The sequence below is a fragment of the Lissotriton helveticus genome, chromosome 6 (genome assembly GCF_964261635.1).
Source record: "Lissotriton helveticus chromosome 6, aLisHel1.1, whole genome shotgun sequence".
NCBI classification, from domain to species: domain Eukaryota; kingdom Metazoa; phylum Chordata; class Amphibia; order Caudata; family Salamandridae; genus Lissotriton; species Lissotriton helveticus.
The window spans coordinates 203395281-203419720 of record NC_136067.1 but is presented as its reverse complement, the minus strand read 5'-3'; the positions used below and the strand labels follow the sequence as shown (position 1 = coordinate 203419720).

At 46.2% G+C, this 24440-nt stretch overlaps 1 protein-coding gene across 1 annotated transcript in view; it reads left to right on the top strand.

Annotated features, from left to right (window-relative positions):
- LOC144762421 (cytochrome P450 2K1-like) overlaps positions 1-24440 on the top strand; it is a 455676-nt gene that overhangs the window by 266798 nt on the left and 164438 nt on the right. The window lies entirely within an intron of this gene.

Genomic DNA, 24440 nt, shown 5'->3' with positions numbered 1-24440 from the left:
GTTATAATGTATTTATAGAGCGCGCAGCTACTAAAAAGAGTTTCCCGGTGCTAGCAGAGCACACCGTTAGAAGGAAACAGATAAAGACAGTTCATAGAGAGAGGGAGGGTTATTGCTGGAATAACCACATTTTGAGCTGTTTCCTAAAAAGCAAGATATTAGGTAGTTCCCTCAAAGTGGAAGGCAGTTTGCTCCACAAGTGGGCCACTTAAACTTAAAAGGAGCGACCTCCTTTCCGCGAGTGTGCAAATTTAAATACACTCATTAAATATAGATGGAATGATCTTAGGACTCTGCCCGGCGAGTAGAAGCTCAATCTGCTCTTGATATACTGGGAACCTGAGCCGTGCAGGGCTTTGAAAGCCAATGTTAAGGCTTTAAACTGAATTCTACGACGGATAGGGAGCCAATGCAAGTTTCTGAGGTGGGAGGAGATGTGAGCGCGAGGGCCCAGCATGAGGATGGCTCTAGCTCTCGCATTCTGCACGACCTGGAGTTTACTTAATAGATATTCCAGAAGACCCAAGTAAAGGACGTTAGCGTAGCCCAGTCGTGATGTAAGGAGAGCCTGGACTACCGTCCTTTTGTGGGCAAGTGACAGAAGAGGTAGAAATTTGCAGAGTGTTTTCAACGTTCCTAGCAGGTTCCTACCACTGATTGAACCTGCTTCTTCATATCCAAGGAGTCATCCATTTGTACCGCTAGATTCCTGGCTACTCTCACCGAGGACTGAGGGGGTGACATATCGAACGGCCATCACTGCCTCCATTCATCTGGATCGGAGGCCCCGAAGAGAATCACTTCTGACTTTGCCGAATTACACTGAAGCTGGTTAAAAGTGAACCAGGAGAAAATTTTCCTCAGGCAGTTGTTGATTTTCTCACCATTAAAGGCTTCTCCTTTTGCACAGGTGAACAGTAACTGAGTGTCGTCGGCATAAGATAAAATTATGGCTCTGATATGCATGTGGAATGCATATCAGAGTGGCTGAAGAGGAACGCAGTCTTTTAGCTGGAGAGTACCAGAGGAATTTCCTCTGTAAAAGCTTAGGCCCAATTTTATGCACACCATTGTAGTGTGGTTTCTGGGCATCTTTCTGCATACATGTTAAGTTAGCATGGCTTATTAGGAGTTTAAACACCATTTTACCTTTTGCTGCTTTTTGCACACAACACTGCTTAGCTGTTTTTGCAGAGTTAGCTTTTACAAAGGTCTATATATGAGACAAGGCTTGTTTTTCGACATCTCTAGACATACATCGTGTCCCCAGTCTGTACAGTGAGTGCTGAGCCGCCAAGGTTATCATAACGTGTGAGCCTGTTTATCGGGGTGTCCGTGTAACACATTCTAGACACAACGAATTTGGCAGCTGCAACCCGATTAGGATTCTGGCGCCTTTATCATAGCACACTTGCCAGAATTGAAGTCACTTGGAAAATTCCAGGCATGCAGAGGGACTAAACGATCCTGATGTAATTTACAATTACTGTGCGGACAGGTAAATGGGGTCCCCCTAAGAAAGCTCAAGAGACCTTCTATAGTTTTATAATAAATAGTTCCTAGATAGGGAGGGTGCTTAAACTAGGCGCTTTTATCACCTGTTTGCACTATCATTATAATATAATTCCACCTTTTGTATTTTATGGAATTGTAACCATGCTGTCCGTATTATTTTTAATCATCTGTATGCTTATGTTGACTAAAATACTGCGTTTGAGATTGCGTTGTTAAAATAAATATTTTAACCTTACCGTGTCTCTTTTTTACTCCTGTTGTGGACTGGTATGAACGTATAACAAAAGAGTGTTCTCACTTCCCACCATTCCTGAGATGGTCCTAAGTCGCATGTTCTAGGTTTTCTAATCATTGGTTTCTTTGCTATAGGACGAAGATGAAATGTGACACTGATTGCTAGTCTGGTAGGGGATTTTGGGTACTAAGGTGAGTTTTTGGCAAACCCTAATTCACTGAGTTCCTAAGTCTCTGTGCAGAATCCCTGTAACATGGCGCCCAACGAGTGTGGTCTTATTGTGAGACACTTGAGTAGTGCTTATATCAGTCTCACTATCGTTTCCGGTTGACGGTAGTGACAGATAAAAAAACTACCTATATTTACATAGGTTTCTTCAAGCTTGATACTTCGCAAAGGTTATATGTTTGAATTACTATCCAGTTGTGCATTGTAGTATTGTATTGTACTTCTCTATTACTGTTTCGATATGCAGTTGATATCCCGGCACACAGTCATGTGGCTATGCGGAATCATTTGCAGGATTACCTTGTTTCTCTAGAGGGACAGGCAGTGGTTTTTGTGGTCTCTGCCATTTGAGTTGTTTTACTCATGGGTAACGTTCCCTGCGGTGGATGCTAATTCTGGTGTTTTTCACTCATATACCCCTGCTGATGCTCCTGAGTGTACGCTCCATATCGGACAGTAGAAATTCCAATTTCTGTTTGGCAGCATGCCGTTTGGTTTATTGCTGCCGTCACCCATGTTCTTACAGTGGTCAGACAAGGACTGTTGTCCATTCCAGGTGCTACGCTTGGCCTGTGTTGGCTGCTTACACCCCGCATCCTCAGGCTAGCCCTACAACTCCGATAGCCCTATGATAGCCCTACAACTCCGACCCTTGTATGCCTCTTCAGTGGCAGCTAGTAGGGGTCTAGTTCACTACATTACTCGCAACCTCCTAGGTGGGGCCCCAGGGGGTACGGTGCAGCCAGTAACGTCATGGTTAATGCGGTTATGGGCAAGCGTCCCCAGGAAAAGGAAGAGATGCTTTTTTTGGCTTGCCGAGAAATTTGTCCAACTGGAAGTATTGTTCCCAAATACTAGTCCTGTTGAGAAACACAAGATTCTCACCGTGAATTCGCAGAAAGACTTCGGGCCAGATGTAGGTAGGACTTATTTACCGATTCTTAATTACCGAATTTTACCGATTCGGTAATTAAGAATCGGTAAATAAGAAGGGGGGACATGTAGGAGCATCCAGATGTTTCATTTACCGAATCGGTACAAATCTGTATTTACCGATTCGGTAAATACCGACCGGTAATGCCCATTCATAGGAATGAATGGGCATTACCGATTCGGTATTTACCGAATCGGTAAATACCGAATTACACAAGGGTGCAGGGGGTGTCACTTTGACACCCTCTGGCACCCCCAAAAGAGGCTCGGGTGCCATGTGGCAGGCATACCTGCCCTAAGGGCAGGTCTGCCTGTCATATGGCATAGGTGTGCATGCACACATGTGCATGCACACCGGAATCGGTATTTTACCATCAAATTGATTTGATGGTAAAATACCGATTCTGTAAGGCTTGTGGGACTCAGAAGAGTCCCACCTACATCTCAAATTTACCGATTCGGTAGAAATAGCGATCAGTAAATTTACCGATCGGTAATTTTACCGAATCAGTTACACATGCCCCTACATCCCATTTCTGTAATACCGGTCGGTAACGGCCGAAAATACCGATTTTCGGCCGTTACCGACCAACCTACATCGGGCCCTTAGTGACTGACGTGACTGAGTGTACAACTTGGGGTTGATATTTGCTGCAGTCTATACTAGGTGCTTTGGCGCCTTGTTGATGACTGTTTTGCCCACTGTGATCAAGCGTGTTCAGGATGAGCACGGACCAGAGGCTGCAGTGGAGTTGGGAATGCGACACGTGGGAGCCTTTGATATGGTACGCAATCTTGTCCTTGCAAATATCAAGGGGGATGCAGTAAGTTTCCAGATCTCTAATGCTCTCCGCGAGGTCGCCGATGCCGACAAACCCCGTCAGTATACGAGAATTATTACGGAGGCTTATAAGACCGTGGGCCGTAATAGTTTAGGTGTTAAGCCTTTCGTAAAAAAAGATAATCAACAGCAGACTCAGCAAGGGTTGTCCGATAAAGATGACCGCCTGAAAGTTCAGAAACAAAATTGAAGTAAGAACTAGAAACAGGGAAATAAGCAGCAGCAGAAACAGGGTTCCTGTCCCGCTTCACCTACACCTGCCCCTGTTGAGCATAATTATGGTTTGTGTGGCAGTACTATTAAGTCACCTGATAGGTTTCACGTTCCTGAGCAACGTTCTCCTCGCTCTTTGCAGGAAACATCGGTAACAGCCACTGGTGGAGGAGGCAGCGGCAGAGGTCAAGGTGCCCAACAGACCCCTGAGCAGCCTCGTAAGGCTGACAGAAAAGGCAAGCAGGACGAGTAACCACTTCAAAGACTCCAGTTTCAAAAGAAGAAAGTTGCTGCTGTAACAGCGAGATATGCCACAGATAATGAGAATGCAGCTTCGACATCTGACATGGGCTCTGACCCTGCAGGACAGCGCGGCAGAGATTACCATTGTTTGAGAGGCGCTGCGTCCACTACTGAAGATGACAGCGACTGACACCTTCGTTGTAGTGGAAGCAGCTGACACTAGAGTGGCTCCCCTGACAGATTTTAAGAAATTGTCCTTGTAATTGAAGGTAACATACCATAAAAGTTGTTTTTTAGGAAAATCTAACGACTACTTATGATATTTTGCTGGCAGAGGTCGACTGGCCCCCACCTTTTGTCTTGGCCGCTCCAAAAGGGGAGGAGGTGATCCTCCCCGCTTTTGCGCACACTGTGCCGAAGGAGCAGGCGTTGCAGTTTGCAGAGGATTGGGCTAAGGCGCTTGCGTCGGCATTGTACCGTACTCACCATGGATGGGACAAATTTTCCCCTTCACATGAGATCCCTTAGCGGTCCATGCCACAGCCACAGCCCCAATACCCCATACGGCGTAAGGCGAGAGCCTCTGTAGCCAAAATCCTTGAGCAATTGGAATATCAAGGTGTAATTGAAACGTCTGTGTTCCGATGAATAACCCACTTTTTACTGTGCCCAAGCCAGATGGCTCGTACCGTTTGGTATTGGATTACCGCCACTTAAACTCACATTGTCGTGCGTGTGCCGTGCAGATTACTCACAGTTCTGCTCTTGTGGGTAGACTTGTGCATAAAAGGTTCAAAACCACGCTTGACATTTCCAATGGCTTTTTTTCCCATAACTTGTCCCCTCTTAGTAGTCAGTGGACGAGTTTTACCTGTGGCGGCAAAGAACGACAATTTCTTAGTTTGGCCATGGGCTACAAGAACAGTCCAGGTGTTTTTGCTGCCTGAATATTCTCTCTGCTTGAGAGGCTTGACGCAGATGCATGTTCGGATGTGGATGACATTTATCTCACAGATGACTAGTTATGGCTGCATCTGTGCGGTATTGACCGCATAATTTGCTGGTTTGCGGACTTTGGCTATAAGTTCAACTTTGCAAAATCACACATTGCAGAATACACAGTGTTGTTCCTGGGCAACGAGCTCAACAATGAAGGTAGAGGCTTGGCTCCTCACTTCTTGGAGAGATGCGCACTTTTGCGTGCTGCCACAACACTGAAAAAGCTACAATCCTTACTGGGCTTTTTGAATTTCAGACGTACGTACATTCCTGAATATGCCCAGCGTATCAAACCACTCGATGCATTGATACAACCTACTTTTTCCAAAATGTGCTGCTGCCAGAACATTCAGCCATCTTGCAATCTTTGCAGGCTGACTTACTTGAATCTAAATTCTTGTCAACTTGTGATAACCACTCAAACCTGGTGATAAGAAACGAGCCAGGGGCGGTGGGTTTCACGTACCTCACTTTTAATGAGGGAGACACAGTCCCTATTGCTTACATGTCACACCTGTACACTTTGGCCGAGTTGCGGTTTTCCACTGTGGAAAAGGTTTTGACAGCAGTGCAAATGGAGATTCTTAAGGAGTGTGCACTGTCGCAGGGAAAACGCATTGTGGTTGTTACTCCGTATTCTGCCTTGGAGGCAGTGACGAAGGCCAGTGTACCAAATTCCAAGCTTTGCACCCTCGGTGGATACAATGGGCTACATCATTGACATCCCCGGATGTAACGTTCATTTTTGATTCCTCTTTGCAGACTCAAGAGTTTTTGCAGTATGAGTTTGTTCATCCTGCTCCTCTGACTATGTGCCCACTTGAGGATTTTCGTTGTATCATTTACAGTGATGGAAGTGCGCAAGCGGCTACGGTTTCAAGGCACGCGCATTCCGCGGCCTGCGCAATTGTGGTTAGTACTATGGTGGATGGTGAATTCAAGTCCGATGTCGTGCATAGACAGACATTCGGGGTCTGTACCGCCCAGTTGGTAGAACTACGTGCTTTGATGCTTGCGTTGAAGCACGCGAACCCTAGTGTGACTACTCTTATCGTGAGTGATTCTTACTAATGTGCACAGTCTTTCAATGACAATCTACCCTTTTGGACTCAAAATGATTATCGTGACTCCAAAGGTCGCGCAATAAAACATAAAATAATCTGAGTTCAAGTGGCGGAGCTAAAAGACCGACTCCCACTCGTTTTTGTAATTCATACTCTGGGTCATTAGCGAGTTGGGGTTCACGCTGTTGGCAACTGTCTCGCGGACGAGGCTGCGAAAACAGCAGTAGCAACATTTGCAGTGGCAGCGGTTACACGTTCCAAAAGTAAGATTGACATCTTGGCAGCTATTGCTGCGACTGAGAAGGGAAGTAATTATCCTAAGGGTTTCCCTTCGAAGTACTCTTATCCCTTAAGTCTCAATAAAGTTCCTTATGTGAGAATTAACGACGTTGGATACAGATTGATTCCCAACGCGGACCGCAGACAGGCTTTGATTACAGCAGCCCACGCCGGGATGGCTTCTGCGCATGCCGGTGTGTCAGCTACTGTATCTTTCCTTCAGCAACAATATTGGCGGCGGGGTTTGTACAAACAGACACGTGATTCTGTCCTTCAATGTGGCATTTGTCAGCAAATTAAACATTCTTCTGCAGCATGCCGACCCCAAACTCAGTTGTACTTATCTAATAAGCCACTTGCGTGTGTTTATTTAGATCACTGCGGTCCTTTCTCCTCTGATACTGCGTATAAGTACATCTTAGTAGCAGTTGACTCTTGCACGAGCTTTGTGTGGGCGTGGCCTCAAAGGAGCGCTGATGCTAGAATTGTCGTACGGGATTTGCGTGTCTTTGTGGGAATTTTTGCGTGTGGCACCTTCAATTCAGACCAGGGTCCAGCGTTCGCCTCTAAGGCGTACAAGGATGCCATGGCTTCATTGGGGGTCCAAGTAAAATTTTTGCCTCCATACTGGCCTGAGCGCAATAATGTTGTGGAGCGAATGAACGGTGATTTAAAGCAATCCTTGACAGCGAAGGTTTTAGGTGTTGCAGAGACTGGCTTACCCACCTGAATAGCATACAACGTGCACTTAATAATTTCCCTAGTAGGTCTCTGAGTGGGCGGACCCCATACGAAATGCTCTTTGGCATCAAGATGTTTGTTCCGGACCTTGACGGTATAGACATGGCGGTGGGAGCCCCTGCTCTCTTTGCAGTATCGCAGGAATATAGTTCAGGCGTTGGTGGGTTCACGCCTGGACTATGCAAATGCGCTCTTCGCGGGCCTACCTAAATATCTGATATCTAGGTTGCAGGTCATACAGAATTCGGCGGCCAGAGCCATCTATGGCCTGCCGAGGAGAGCAAGAGCCTCAGTGCTCCTAGCCAGGCTTCACTGGCTACCAATCGCGGAGAGAATTAAATTTAAACTCCTCACATTGGCGTTTAAAGCTCTCCATGCGACCGGCCCTTTCTACCTTAGGAAGCGCACTGCTTTCTATGTGCCACGGAGGTCTTTGCGGTCGGCGGACCTGGCCAAAATGGAGGTGCCTGTGGTCAAACGTGTGCGGATGGGAGGTCGCTCTTTCCAACACGTAACAGCTTGCCTGTGGAATGCACTCCCTCTTTCCCTCCGGAAAGCAAATAATCTCTTGGCCTTCAGGAAGGAGCTGAAGACTCTGTTCTTCACCGAGTAATCCGCGTTTCTGCAGTTTGTTTACCTTTTGGTTTTCTGTTTTTAGGGGCATCTTTGCTAAAGCGCCGGGACACCCTCTGGGGTAGCCGTGCGCTCTAAAAGTGTGCCTAACATTAACATTAACATTAACATTAACATTTTTTGACGTAGATGAACATTCTAATGTTTTGCTGACCCTACACAAGACCAGAGACAGTCTTGCAAAGGAACACTTGCCCTCCACGTCTGAAGCTGTGTTGCAGATTCCGGTAGTCGGCTGGCTACCCCAGGTTGGAGAACTGGTCAGAGAGAAGATCGACAGCAAAAAAGAATTTGGTCCTACCTATCTAGCTCCAGTTGACATGCTTGGTGTGCAGGGTACAAGAACAGTCATTTTACCTCCTCTTCCTGGGCGAAAGGGGAACTGGTACATTTCAATTGACCATGTCAAACCACGCAGGGTGGCCGATACTCTATAGTATGACGCCTGCGGTTTCGTGTCCAGCAATGGTGCGACACTATGTTTTGGGTCCGGATCTTGGCATCGGGCCTGATGTTGCCATTGAAATGAGTCCACTTACGAATCCTATACTGAATCTACCTGTTGGTGATCCTCTTAATGATACTGAATATACTTACCCAACTGATTTGTCTATGCCTGATTTGGAGACCCGAGTGGCTAATCAATCCAGTTTTTCATTTGACAATGGCTCATCCACATCAAAGACCCCTTCAAAAGTTTCGATTTTTGTTACCTGGTTTAAAAAACATTTTTTTATCCCACCTTGGATTTACATTTGGCTGGTGCTGATTGCAATTTTTCTGTTCATGTCCATAGGATTTGTGGCATATTTTTTTCGTTTTATTAATGGACACTATGTTGAAGAAAGAACTTCAATTTGAGTGATTGATGGAACTTTGGCTCCCCACTCCTCTTCGCACATCATGAAGAGGGACCAGACGTTTGTGAATATAACTGCTTGGCCCGTTTTAGATGGGATTGTTTGGTAGCAATGACTTTCTGGATGTTATGTTATGTTGAATGAAGCTTGTATAGCGCACTGACACCAAAGGTTTCCTGGCGCTTGGAGACAGAGTGAGTGAGGGTAAGGCATGGGAGACGGAGTTTAACCAAGGGGGGGAAGAGGTGAGTTTTGAGCGATTTTCTGAAATTAAGAAGGAAAGGGCTGGATTTGATGGAAAGAGGGAGGGGATACCAGAGACCGGGAGCCAGGTGGGAGAAGCGACGGCCACCGAATTTCTTGGTTTTAGCTTTGGGGGTGACTAGCAGATGAAGATAAGCTGATCGGAGGTTACGCGTTGGTCGATGTGGGATGATTAGAGATTTGAGAAACGCGAGACCGGTGCAGTGGAGGGCTTTGAATGTAAGGCAGCCCACCTTGAAGGCTGCCCTTTGACCTATTGGTAGGCAGTGCAGTCTATGAAGCAGGGGTTTTGCCGACTGCCATTTAGGAGTTTTATAGATGAGGCGGGCCGCCTGGTTCTGAACAACCTGAAGGCGGTGCAGCAGTGATTGTGGGAGACCGTTGTAAAGGGAGTTGGAAAAGTCCAAACGGGATAGTACCAGAGAGATGACAACCTGGGTTAGTGCGGCGGGTGGCAGTAGGTGGCTGACTTTGCGGATCTTCCGGAGCTGGTGCATACAGGAGGAGATGACAGCACCCACTTGAGCTTTGAGGGATAGTTCGGTGTCGATAATCACACCTAGACTTTTTACTGATTTAACCGGGACTGGGGGGGACCTAGCTCAGAGGGCCAGAACTGCGGGCCCCAGTGAGCAAGGCTGGATCCAGGGAGAAGGAGCTTGGTTTTCCCAGGATTTAGCTTCAGTCGATTCAGGTTCATCCAGTGTTGGATGTGAATCATGACGGTGTAAAAAGTGTTAATGGCATTAGGGGAATTGAGTGGGAAGACAATCTGCAAGTCATCGGCGTAGTTGTAGACAATAATGTCCCAGTTCTGAAGTGAGTGAATCAGGGGACCGAGGTACAGGTTGAACAGCAGTGGCGAGAGGGAGGAGCCTTGGGGGACTCCACAGGTCGCAGTTATCGCAGTAATCTTGAAATAAGCCTGAGCTGTCCTCTGATGATGCTAGAGGCTCCGGCAATTGAGGAACATGTATGTTCTTTCCCCTTGCTTAATTGGATGGCTGAAATGTTCATGGATGAAAACAACGACTTCTTTTTGGAACCAGTTGCAACATTTGGTGCTTACACGTTGTTGGACTGAAGTATGGATTTATTTTGCTTCATTAACACGTGTGGAACTCGTGAATATTTTTAATTTTTTGTCTTGATTTTTCCCTCCATATTTGGGGTCCTTTTCACACACCATGTGTTTGTATTCACTGATTTGGATTTTTGAATTTTCATTCCTAAATTATACGTTTGGTAAAATTTCTGAACTTGATTCTGTCTCCCTCGAACTTGAACGTTCTATGATGATTGCCCTGAATGCTGTGTGTTCCCCGAACATGGGGGGGGGGGGGGGGGGGGTGTAGTGTGGTTTCTGGGCCTCTTTAAACGCCATTTTACCTTTTGCTGCTTTTTGCACACAACACTGCTTAGCTGTTGTTGCAGTGTTAGCTTTTAGGAAAGGTCTATATATGAAAAAAGGCTTGTTTTTCAACATCTCTAGACATACATTGTGTCCCCAGTCTGTACAGTGAGTGCTGAGCCACCAAGGTTATCATAGCGTGCGAGCCTGTTTATCGGGGTGTCCGTGTAACACATTCTAGACACAACAATTTGGCAGCTGCAAGCCGAGTAGGATTCTGGCGCCTTTATCATAGCACACTTGCCAGAACTGAACGCACTTGGAAGATTCCAGGCATGCAGAGAGACTAACCGATCCTGATGTAATTTACAACACTTACTGAGCGGACAGGTAAATGGGGTCCCCTTAAGAAAGTCCAAGATACCTTCTATAGTTTTATAATACATAGTTCCTAGATAGGGAGGGTGCTAAAACTAGGCCCTTTTATCACCTGTTTGCACTATCATTATAATATGATTCCTAATTTTGTATTTTATGGAATTGTAACCATGCTGTCTGTATTATTTTCAATCATCTATATGCTTATGTTGACTAAAGTACTGCCCTTGAGATCACGTCGTTAAAATAAATACCTTAACCTTACCGTGTCTCTTTTTTACTGCTGTTGTGGACTGGTATGATTGTATAACAAAAGAGTGTTCTCACTTCCCACCATTCCTGAGATGGTCCTAAGTCACATGTTCTAGGTTCTAGGTTGTATAATCATTGGTTTCTTTGCTATAGGATGAAGAGCTAATGTGACACTGTTGCTATTCTGGTAGGGGACTTTGGGTACTAAGGTGAGTTTTTGGCACACCCTAATTCACTGAGGTCCTAAGTCTCTGTGCACAGTTCTGTGTTTGAGCAGAATCCCTGGAACACCATGTCAGAAAAAATGCTAGGAGAAAGCCAAAAAGTTTTGGGATGACCCTGCAAAAAGTCCAACATACAGTGAAAGACTGCTTTAGGAGTTCTTCACTTCCTGGATAAGTAAGTACACATGTCCTACATTTTAAATACAATGCACCCTGCCCTTTGAGCCTTTAGAGTCTATCTTAGGGGTGACTTATATGTATTACAAAGGAAGGTGTAGTTTTAAGCATACAGCATTTCATATCACTTGATGTCTTGATGTTTGATGTGGACTACCTCGTGTACGTTTTTTAAAAGCCAAAGTTGAGTGTCCAGAGTGTCTGCGATACTTCCACTAGGCCAAATGTGTGGATTTCCTGCATTCTTCTTAGTGACAGCTTTGTATTACTTTGATATAGCATAGAAAGTAGAGTTTCATAGGAAGTGACACCCAAGACATTTTTATATTTAGGATAAAGTGGAGAAAGAGGGCTTGGTAGCCCCACATCTAACCACCTGGGTCTTATGATATGCCATATGAAAACTTAAAAATCCATGAAGGGATGGCTCAATGTGTGACTGCTATACGGCATAATGCTGATGACCCAACAACTTACAGAAATACCTGCCACTCTCCTCTCACTAGATGCGAGGATGGCATTCGATAATATTGAATGGAATTACTTATTCGCAGTTTTAGATAAGATGGTATTAGGCACGAACATACAGAAGTGGATACGGTTGTTACACACCGCCCGCTGGCATGTGTCAGAGTGAATGGGACAAGGGTGCCGGCTATCACAAATGCTCTTTGCACTGGAACAGGAACCATTAGCAGTCTGGTACGGGGCGACCCAATTGGTAAGGGGTATCGATATAGGTGGGGGCTGGGAAGACCGTATTTCTTTATATGCTTACAATATCCTACTGTATGCCCACAGACCCAGACAGACGTTCCATAGATTGATCCATACAATCCGTTCCTTTGGTACATATTCAGGATATTGGGAAGAATCCCTGGTCTTCTCTAGCGGGAGAGCTCCCAACCTTGACATCTGTCTGCTCCGAGTTAGCGAGGAAAGAGACGTTTAAGTATTTGGGCTTAAGGATTATGAGGTCTGAGAGCGAGTTCCTATGACTGAACATCTATGCACAACTAGATAGGCTGAGGGAAGACACAACGCATTGGAGGCAACTACCTGTCTCCCTTATGGGCAGAGCAGTTCTTTTTAAAATGATGGCACTCCCATGCATATTATTTGTGGTTCAAAATACTCCATATCTAATACAAGAGAAATTCTTTCGGATGATAAAGGCTGAGCAGAGACTGTTGTTATGGGGGGAGATAGTCCCAGAATTGCACTTAAGAAATTGGAGAAAGGGGTGTACGACGGGGGACTAGCCTTACCGGATCTACAAAAATACTTCTGGGCCTTGCAACTCATAAACATTAATGGCTGGGTGTTTTCCCCGCTTGAGGAACCTGCTTACAGAGTGGACCAATTTACGATGAGCTCAGGTGGCAGTGGTGGTAGTGCTCCTGCGACCTTTCGTGCAGCAAATCAACACCAACCAACTACGTTGGGCAGACTGCCTAGTCAGCTGTGGTGAATTCGACACTGACGCAATGGCGGAGTGTGACCCTCAAACTCGTAATCAGGTCCTTAGTCAAAACCATAATAGAATAATGAAATAAAGGAACTCATACGGGAAATTGTATAACCTCTGGTCCTGCATTAGGCACAAAAGATGCCTCACACCTGCTTGCATCTTTTGCTGGTTGTCCAGGTCACTTGATAGCATCTGTCTCCTTTCAACTTTCAGTTTGTTTTCAGGGCTGTGAGAGGATTCAGGTTGTATAAGAGAAGGATGTGGCTCCTAACCCCTTAAAAGTGGCAGTCGAAAGATGGCTGATGGCTGCACTCCCTCCCAGTGTAGGTGCTGGAAACGGCCAGGACTGGAAAGGGTTGGAGAGGGCCCTCTGGTGCTTTGTTTCTACAGCTCGAGGTGCTGAGGAAGAGCTTCTTGAGCATCCTGAGTGTTTTTTTATTTGTAATGACAATCAGCACATAGGGTATGATGATGTCCGATGGGCTCATTTTACTTACACTGAATCAGTGCTCCGGGCATATATTCTCTCAGGAGAGGTATCGTTGAAAAGGGGGGAATCTCCTGTGGCAGATGGAGAATTACTTCCGATCTACCCCTAGGGGGAAGCTAGCCCACTAGACACCAGAGAAAGTTCTAAAAAAAAACAATATAGGAGTGGGCACTACTCACCAAGAGCATGGCTCTGCCCCCCAGGCCAACTAAATGGGGCAACAGTCTATCTGCCCCAAGGGCAGATTAGGTAATTAATCCCAATCTGCTGAACCCAGGGAGCCGAAAGGCCAATAGACGCTAGGTAACTTTATTTTTTTTTAACGATTGGGGTGGGGCCTGCCCAACAAGGACATGACCATGCCTCCAACCCAATTAAATGGGGCAACAGTCTTCCTACTTCCCCTTGGGTTAGAAAGCCCATTAGATGACAGGGATTATTTTTTTTAAATAAATGGGTGAGGGGTGCCCAGCTGTACATGGTAATTCGTCCATCAAAAACACATGGGGCAACAGTCCTCCTGCTCCCCCTGGGGGCAAATGGGGGTAATTACCGTAATCTGCCCTAGGAAAGCCCACTAACACAAGGGATTATTCTTTTTACAAACAAAATATAGAGACTGGGCAACAGTCTTTCTGCAGATGTGGGAAAGATGGCTGATGGCTGCACTCCCTCCCAGTGTAGGTGCTGGAAACGGCCAGGACTGGAAAGGGTTGGAGAGGGCCCTCTGGTGCTTTGTTTCTACAGCTCGAGGTGCTGAGGAAGAGCTTCTTGAGCATCCTGAGTGTTTTTTTATTTGTAATGACAATCAGCACATAGGGTATGATGATGTCCGATGGGCTCATTTTACTTACACTGAATCAGTGCTCCGGGCATATATTCTCTCAGGAGAGGTATCGTTGAAAAGGGGGGAATCTCCTGTGGCAGATGGAGAATTACTTCCGATCTACCCCCAGGGGGAAGCTAGCCCACTAGACACAAGGGATTATTCTTTTTACAAACAAAATATAGAGACTGGGCAACAGTCTTTCTGCAGATGTGGGAAATGAATCCTGATCTCTCTCTGTGGGGAGCAGGAAGCTCACTAAACACTAGTGACTAAATTCATGCAATGTTTTTGGGGCATCACCCCCCCTGCGTTGGCCGGTGGCCCCTCTACCCTCAGACCAAATACACTTCCTGCCCCTCTTTGGGGGTGAATAGGGTCTTCACCTGAATCTGCCACCCCCCTCCTGGGGTGGGGGGGGAGCAAAAACCAAACTAGACACCAGGGATTTCAGAATGGAACCAAAATAAAAAGGATGGGGTGGCTTTCTCTGGTACTGAGCCATACCCCTGCTTTACTGATGTCAATGGTGATTTTCTGCCCCCGTAGGGGTAGATAGGAGGCTTGTCCTGATCCAGCGGTGCACCAATAACATATACTCCAATACCATATATTCATCTGGGCCCGTCAATAACTTATTCACTCAAATTCCCTTGATTAACAGCTGGGGTTTATTGCTGATCACTGATCAGTAAGTTCTTTCCATTTGGTCGATGTACCAAATTAGTTGGACCTAGATGATGGTAATGATGCGCCTAACCTTTCTTGAAAATAATGAATCTATAATATTGAGCACAGACTCCGGAAGTTTTCAAAACCTTTATCTAAAGTTAAAATGTGAGTGAACCATTCAAATACACCACGGACACCATTAATCATAGGAAGGAAGAATCAGTCAATTCAAATATTCTCACAACTTCAATAGATTGACGCTGCTCAGAAAGGAGAGGATAGAGATAGCAGTGCATATGGTAAATACACAAATTTATGCTACCACAGATGGTGTGAAGACCAACCCCCTTGCCAAAGGGCTGGTAAGGCTCCCCTGGGAAAGATCAGGTGACAAAGGCTTCAGGACAGGAATTAGAATAGGACAGTGGACTTCTCTAGAACCGACCACTCGCCGCACCCGTCTCTGACACTCTCTTCCTCCTCGACGATTTTGTAAAACCATTGATCTGATTGCAACCATTTCTGTATTGACCATCAAGAAACCCCCAACAGTATCAGTTGATTAAGCGTGGGCGTAAAATCCGTTTCGTTCGCGGAATTTGCGGATTTTGCGGATTTTTGGCAAATTTGACCCAAAATCCACAAATTCGCAAGCTACAGATTTTTTTGCTTGGTCGGCTTGAAAAATACAATATCGTGCGCGCGGCGTTGACTTACCGTGATTCTAAGTCCGCCGAGTTGTTTTTCTCCCGGTTTGCGTGTGCTGCGCCATTTCGGATCTTGCTGCGTGATCGCGCGAGAGTTTTTCAAACGCAATTACGTCATCGCTGCTCGCCATCTTGCATAGCGAGAGTTTGACAACGCGAGTATGTCATAAGGGCCCGCGATCACGCATTGCGGGAGTAAACAATGTCGAACATGTAGATGCGGCGCGCAGTTGACTTCCGGCGGGAGATTTGAACAGCTCGCTTTATCGAAATTGCAAAAATTACAATTCTGCACAAGAAATCCACCGCAGGCAGCATAAACCTTCTGAAAATGATGATTTTGTTCAGAATAACTCCTCATATTGACATTTGGCTGCACTTTTTGGTGCAAGGAGTCCATTTTTGGGGCGGGGGTGGGAGGAAGGAAGTGCTCCAGAGTCTCCATCTTCCTGTTCCTGTCCAGCAGGCTCCTCCCAGTGCTTTGTCCATGTCCTGGTCACTTTTGATTTGGATCTGGAGCTGGAAGGATTACTTTTTGTGGCTGCTCTGGATATTTGTATTTGAGGACTTTTTGGACTTTGGAGTTTGGATCACTTTTGGATTTGAGAATATACAAGTAAGTTGGTGTTGTTTGTTTAGGCATCATTATAATATGATTCCTAATTTTGTATTTTATGGAATTGTAACCATGCTGTCTGTATTATTTTCAATCATCTATATGCTTATGTTGACTAAAGTACTGCCCTTGAGATCACGTCGTTAAAATAAATACCTTAACCTTACCGTGTCTCTTTTTTACTGCTGTTGTGGACTGGTATGATTGTATAACAAAAGAGTGTTCTCACTTCCCACCATTCCTGAGATGGTCCTAAGTCGCATGTTCTAGGTTCTAGGTTGTATAATCATTGGTTTCTTTGCTATAGGATGAAGAGCTAATGTGACACTGTTGCTATTCTGGTAGGGGACTTTGGGTACTAAGGTGAGTTTTTGGCACACCCTAATTCACTGAGGTCCTAAGTCTCTGTGCACAGTTCTGTGTTTGAGCAGAATCCCTGGAACACCATGTCAGAAAAAATGCTAGGAGAAAGCCAAAAAGTTTTGGGATGACCCTGCAAAAAGTCCAACATACAGTGAAAGACTACTTTAGGAGTTCTTCACTTCCTGGATAAGTAAGTACACATGTCCTACATTTTAAATACAATGCACCCTGCCCTTTGAGCCTTTAGAGTCTATCTTAGGGGTGACTTATATGTATTACAAAGGAAGGTGTAGTTTTAAGCATACAGCATTTCATATCACTTGATGTCTTGATGTTTGATGTGGACTACCTCGTGTACGTTTTTTAAAAGCCAAAGTTGAGTGTCCAGAGTGTCTGCGATACTTCCACTAGGCCAAATGTGTGGATTTCCTGCATTCTTCTTAGTGACAGCTTTGTATTACTTTGATATAGCATAGAAAGTAGAGTTTCATAGGAAGTGACACCCAAGACATTTTTATATTTAGGATAAAGTGGAGAAAGAGGGCTTGGTAGCCCCACATCTAACCACCTGGGTCTTATGATATGCCATATGAAAACTTAAAAATCCATGAAGGGATGGCTCAATGTGTGACTGCTATACGGCATAATGCTGATGACCCAACAACTTACAGAAATACCTGCCACTCTCCTCTCACTAGATGCGAGGATGGCATTCGATAATATTGAATGGAATTACTTATTCGCAGTTTTAGATAAGATGGTATTAGGCACGAACATACAGAAGTGGATACGGTTGTTACACACCGCCCGCTGGCATGTGTCAGAGTGAATGGGACAAGGGTGCCGGCTATCACAAATGCTCTTTGCACTGGAACAGGAACCATTAGCAGTCTGGTACGGGGCGACCCAATTGGTAAGGGGTATCGATATAGGTGGGGGCTGGGAAGACCGTATTTCTTTATATGCTTACAATATCCTACTGTATGCCCACAGACCCAGACAGACGTTCCATAGATTGATCCATACAATCCGTTCCTTTGGTACATATTCAGGATATTGGGAAGAATCCCTGGTCTTCTCTAGCGGGAGAGCTCCCAACCTTGACATCTGTCTGCTCCGAGTTAGCGAGGAAAGAGACGTTTAAGTATTTGGGCTTAAGGATTATGAGGTCTGAGAGCGAGTTCCTATGACTGAACATCTATGCACAACTAGATAGGCTGAGGGAAGACACAACGCATTGGAGGCAACTACCTGTCTCCCTTATGGGCAGAGCAGTTCTTTTTAAAATGATGGCACTCCCATGCATATTATTTGTGGTTCAAAATACTCCATATCTAATACAAGAGAAATTCTTTCGGATGATAAAGGCTGAGCAGAGACTGTTGTTATGGGGGGAGATAGTCCCAGAATTGCACTTAAGAAATTGGAGAAAGGGGTGTACGACGGGGGACTAGCCTTACCGGATCTACAAAAATACTTCTGGGCCTTGCAACTCATAAACATTAATGGCTGGGTGTTTTCCCCGCTTGAGGAACCTGCTTACAGAGTGGACCAATTTACGATGAGCTCAGGTGGCAGTGGTGGTAGTGCTCCTGCGACCTTTCGTGCAGCAAATCAACACCAACCAACTACGTTGGGCAGACTGCCTAGTCAGCTGTGGTGAATTCGACACTGACGCAATGGCGGAGTGTGACCCTCAAACTCGTAATCAGGTCCTTAGTCAAAACCATAATAGAATAATGAAATAAAGGAACTCATACGGGAAATTGTATAACCTCTGGTCCTGCATTAGGCACAAAAGATGCCTCACACCTGCTTGCATCTTTTGCTGGTTGTCCAGGTCACTTGATAGCATCTGTCTCCTTTCAACTTTCAGTTTGTTTTCAGGGCTGTGAGAGGATTCAGGTTGTATAAGAGAAGGATGTGGCTCCTAACCCCTTAAAAGTGGCAGTCGAAAGATGGCTGATGGCTGCACTCCCTCCCAGTGTAGGTGCTGGAAACGGCCAGGACTGGAAAGGGTTGGAGAGGGCCCTCTGGTGCTTTGTTTCTACAGCTCGAGGTGCTGAGGAAGAGCTTCTTGAGCATCCTGAGTGTTTTTTTATTTGTAATGACAATCAGCACATAGGGTATGATGATGTCCGATGGGCTCATTTTACTTACACTGAATCAGTGCTCCGGGCATATATTCTCTCAGGAGAGGTATCGTTGAAAAGGGGGGAATCTCCTGTGGCAGATGGAGAATTACTTCCGATCTACCCCTAGGGGGAAGCTAGCCCACTAGACACCAGAGAAAGTTCTAAAAAAAAACAATATAGGAGTGGGCACTACTCACCAAGAGCATGGCTCTGCCCCCCAGGCCAACTAAATGGGGCAACAGTCTATCTGCCCCAAGGGCAGATTAGGTAATTAATCCCAATCTGCTGAACCCAGGGAGCCGAAAGGCCAATAGACGCTAGGTAACTTTATTTTTTTTTAACGATTGGGGTGGGGCCTGCCCAACAAGGACATGACCATGCCTCCAACCCAATTAAATGGGGCAACAGTCTTCCTACTTCCCCTTGGGTTAGAAAGCCCATTAGATGACAGGGATTATTTTTTTTAAATAAATGGGTGAGGGGTGCCCAGCTGTACATGGTAATTCGTCCATCAAAAACACATGGGGCAACAGTCCTCCTGCTCCCCCTGGGGGCAAATGGGGGTAATTACCGTAATCTGCCCTAGGAAAGCCCACTAACACAAGGGATTATTCTTTTTACAAACAAAATATAGAGACTGGGCAACAGTCTTTCTGCAGATGTGGGAAAGATGGCTGATGGCTGCACTCCCTCCCAGTGTAGGTGCTGGAAACGGCCAGGACTGGAAAGGGTTGGAGAGGGCCCTCTGGTGCTTTGTTTCTACAGCTCGAGGTGCTGAGGAAGAGCTTCTTGAGCATCCTGAGTGTTTTTTTATTTGTAATGACAATCAGCACATAGGGTATGATGATGTCCGATGGGCTCATTTTACTTACACTGAATCAGTGCTCCGGGCATATATTCTCTCAGGAGAGGTATCGTTGAAAAGGGGGGAATCTCCTGTGGCAGATGGAGAATTACTTCCGATCTACCCCCAGGGGGAAGCTAGCCCACTAGACACAAGGGATTATTCTTTTTACAAACAAAATATAGAGACTGGGCAACAGTCTTTCTGCAGATGTGGGAAATGAATCCTGATCTCTCTCTGTGGGGAGCAGGAAGCTCACTAAACACTAGTGACTAAATTCATGCAATGTTTTTGGGGCATCACCCCCCCTGCGTTGGCCGGTGGCCCCTCTACCCTCAGACCAAATACACTTCCTGCCCCTCTTTGGGGGTGAATAGGGTCTTCACCTGAATCTGCCACCCCCCTCCTGGGGTGGGGGGGGAGCAAAAACCAAACTAGACACCAGGGATTTCAGAATGGAACCAAAATAAAAAGGATGGGGTGGCTTTCTCTGGTACTGAGCCATACCCCTGCTTTACTGATGTCAATGGTGATTTTCTGCCCCCGTAGGGGTAGATAGGAGGCTTGTCCTGATCCAGCGGTGCACCAATAACATATACTCCAATACCATATATTCATCTGGGCCCGTCAATAACTTATTCACTCAAATTCCCTTGATTAACAGCTGGGGTTTATTGCTGATCACTGATCAGTAAGTTCTTTCCATTTGGTCGATGTACCAAATTAGTTGGACCTAGATGATGGTAATGATGCGCCTAACCTTTCTTGAAAATAATGAATCTATAATATTGAGCACAGACTCCGGAAGTTTTCAAAACCTTTATCTAAAGTTAAAATGTGAGTGAACCATTCAAATACACCACGGACACCATTAATCATAGGAAGGAAGAATCAGTCAATTCAAATATTCTCACAACTTCAATAGATTGACGCTGCTCAGAAAGGAGAGGATAGAGATAGCAGTGCATATGGTAAATACACAAATTTATGCTACCACAGATGGTGTGAAGACCAACCCCCTTGCCAAAGGGCTGGTAAGGCTCCCCTGGGAAAGATCAGGTGACAAAGGCTTCAGGACAGGAATTAGAATAGGACAGTGGACTTCTCTAGAACCGACCACTCGCCGCACCCGTCTCTGACACTCTCTTCCTCCTCGACGATTTTGTAAAACCATTGATCTGATTGCAACCATTTCTGTATTGACCATCAAGAAACCCCCAACAGTATCAGTTGATTAAGCGTGGGCGTAAAATCCGTTTCGTTCGCGGAATTTGCGGATTTTGCGGATTTTTGGCAAATTTGACCCAAAATCCACAAATTCGCAAGCTACAGATTTTTTTGCTTGGTCGGCTTGAAAAATACAATATCGTGCGCGCGGCGTTGACTTACCGTGATTCTAAGTCCGCCGAGTTGTTTTTCTCCCGGTTTGCGTGTGCTGCGCCATTTTGGATCTTGCTGCGTGATCGCGCGAGAGTTTTTCAAACGCAATTACGTCATCGCTGCTCGCCATCTTGCATAGCGAGAGTTTGACAACGCGAGTATGTCATAAGGGCCCGCGATCACGCATTGCGGGAGTAAACAATGTCGAACATGTAGATGCGGCGCGCAGTTGACTTCCGGCGGGAGATTTGAACAGCTCGCTTTATCGAAATTGCAAAAATTACAATTCTGCACAAGAAATCCACCGCAGGCAGCATAAACCTTCTGAAAATGATGATTTTGTTCAGAATAACTCCTCATATTGACATTTGGCTGCACTTTTTGGTGCAAGGAGTCCATTTTTGGGGCGGGGGTGGGAGGAAGGAAGTGCTCCAGAGTCTCCATCTTCCTGTTCCTGTCCAGCAGGCTCCTCCCAGTGCTTTGTCCATGTCCTGGTCACTTTTGATTTGGATCTGGAGCTGGAAGGATTACTTTTTGTGGCTGCTCTGGATATTTGTATTTGAGGACTTTTTGGACTTTGGAGTTTGGATCACTTTTGGATTTGAGAATATACAAGTAAGTTGGTGTTGTTTGTTTGGGCACTGCAGTTGCTGCAACTACAATTTTAAAACTTTTTCACAACTTTAAAAAAAATATATTGTGAGTAGCCACAGTATCCAGTAGGCTAAGGGTTAGTCATGGGTGCATGATACAACTGTTTCTGTGAGTTTTTTTTTAACTTAAATCTCATGTATGTCTGGGAATTTTAGCTCACTGTTATATGTGGATTTTTTTTAATTTTGGGGTGCCTGTAAAGCCTCTCTAGCCAGTAGGCCCAGGGGTAGTGAGTGGTGCATGGACCAAGTCTTTCTGTGGGGTGTCTTGAATTTAAACATCATTGAGGGCATGGATGACATTGGCTTGTGGTGATTTTTGAGTTTTTCGACTTTTTGGGGTGTTGTTGGGGCCTGGCCATGTGGGTGGGGGCCATTTTGAGGCCTGGTCCAGGCAGGGCCTGGCCATGTGGTGGGGGTCAAGGCTCAAGGGCCCATTTTGAAGCCAGGCAGTGTGCTCAGGCCTCCACCCAGTTTGCCTTGCTTTCATCCATTAGGCCCAGGGGTAGCGAGTGGTGCATGGACCACGTCTTTCTGTGGGGTGTCTTGAATTTAAACATCATTGAGGGCATGGATTGCATTGGATTGTGGTGATTTTTGTGTGTTATTCGACTTGTTGGGGTGCTGTTGGGGCCTGGCCATGTGGGTGGGGGCCATTTTGAGGCCTGGTCCAGGCAGGGCCTGGCCATGTGGTGGGGGTCAAGGCTCAAGGGCCCATTTTGAAGCCAGGCAGTGTGCTCAGGCCTGCACCCAGTTTGCCTTGCTTTCATCCATTAGGCCCAGGGGTAGCGAGTGATGCATGGATCAAGTCTTTTTGTGGGTTGTCTTGAATTTAAACATCATTGAGGACATGGATGGCATTGAATTGTGGTGATTTCTGTGTGGTTTTTTACTTTTTGGGGTGTTGTTGGGGCCTGGCCATGTGTGTGGGGGTCATTTTGAGGCCTGGTCCAGGCAGGGCCTGGCAATGTGGTGGGGGTCAAGGCTCAAGGGCCCATTTTGAAGCCAGGCAGTGTGCTCAGGCCTGCACCCAGTTTGCCTTGCTTTCATCCATTAGGCCCAGGGGTAGCGAGTGGTGCATGGACCAAGTCTTTCTGTGGGGTGTCTTGAATTTACACATCATTGAGGGCATGGATTGCATTGGATTGTGGTGATTTGTGTGTGTTTTTCGACTATTTGGGGTGTTGTTGGGGCCTGGCCATGTGTGTGGGGGTCATTTTGAGGCCTGGTCCAGGCAGGGCCTGGCAATGTGGTGGGGGTCAAGGCTCAAGGGCCCATTTTGAAGCCAGGCAGTGTGCTCAGGCCTGCACCCAGTTTGCCTTGCTTTCTTCCATTAGGCCCAGGGGTACTCAGTGGTGCATGGACCAAGTCTTTCAGTGGGGTGTCTTGAATTTAAACATCATTGAGGGCATTGATGGCATTGGATTGTGGTGATTTTTGTGTGTTTTGTCGACTTTTTGGGGTGTTGTTGGGGCCTGGCCATGTGGGTGGGGGCCATTTTGAGGCCTGGTCCAGGCAGGGCCTGGCCATGTGGTGGGGGGTCAAGGTTCAAGTGCCCATTTTAAAGCCAGGCAGTGTGCTCAGGCCTGCACCCAGTTTGCCTTGCTCTCATCCATTAGGCCCAGGAGTAGCGAGTGGTACATGGACCAAGTCTTTCTGTGGGGTGTCTTGAATTTAAACATCATTGGGGGCATAGATGGCATTGGATTGTGGTGATTTTTTGTATGTTTTTCGACTTTTTGGGGTGGTTAACTGATGTTCCTCTGGCTTCCATTGCTTTTAGGTGCACAAGAGAACCACCAGTGCCAGGAAGAATTCCTGCAGCGGTGTGTGCAGCACAACATCACATGACGTCACGTGTGGCCACAAGACACAAGCCACAAGGCCACAATGAGCGCCAAGATGCTCCATGGAGTGGTAGTAGCGCTATATAAATGTGACTTTACATTACATTACATTACAGTACTACTAGTAAAGTACTAGTAGGGCTACTGAATTCACTAACTCGGTTACTGGCACTTTGGTACATTTCAGGACTAGATGTTTCATTCATGCTGGTAAGTTGGAAGAAACCAAACGTCCAGTAACCACTGCCACCCCCCCACAAAATAATATGAACGCGTATACTATGTTTTGGTATGAATAATAATTATTAAGAAATGTATTCATGTAGTCCAAAAATAAAATAAATTAACCCAACTCACCCCCCTGCCTAACCCCAACCAATGTCCAAAAGTCCAAAAGTCCCCTTTCCCAAACACCCAATTCCCCCCCAACAGTCTTTAAAAAAGGGGCAAGGGACAGTCACTTCCTCCGGTGGCGTAGTGTGGACAGCTGTGGCTGCACGTCCCGCAGCTCCTTGCGGAGGTCCCGGAGCTGGCGCAGATGTTTTTCGGCCAACCGCTCCAGGTACTCCACTCTTTTACGGAGGCGGCGCTGATGTACCATCCAGGCTCTGGGGGGGACAGCTGATTGTGTTGCTGCTGTGCGGCCGCGGCGGGAGGCTGTCGGGCCATGGATCCGTTTGGCTGGAGGCTTCTGGCTGTTGGGCACGGGGGCACTGGAGGAGGATGCAGTGGTTGCTGTCTCCTCCTCCTGCTCCAGAGCCCACAGCCACCGATACTCGGCACAAATAGCCTCCAGCTTACGGGCCCTGGCCCGGACAGCCATCTCCTTTCGGTTGAGCTTTTTCGGAGTAGCATCTATATGAAGAAAGAAAGAAAAATTCTGTAGCCAATAGTCTTTAATATAAAGTCAAAATAATTCAACGGAAAGTTGTCTCTCAGTAACACCAGCAAGTAGCAAACAAAGTATAACATTTTGGCATGTATCTTTCCGCCGTCTTTGTAGGCC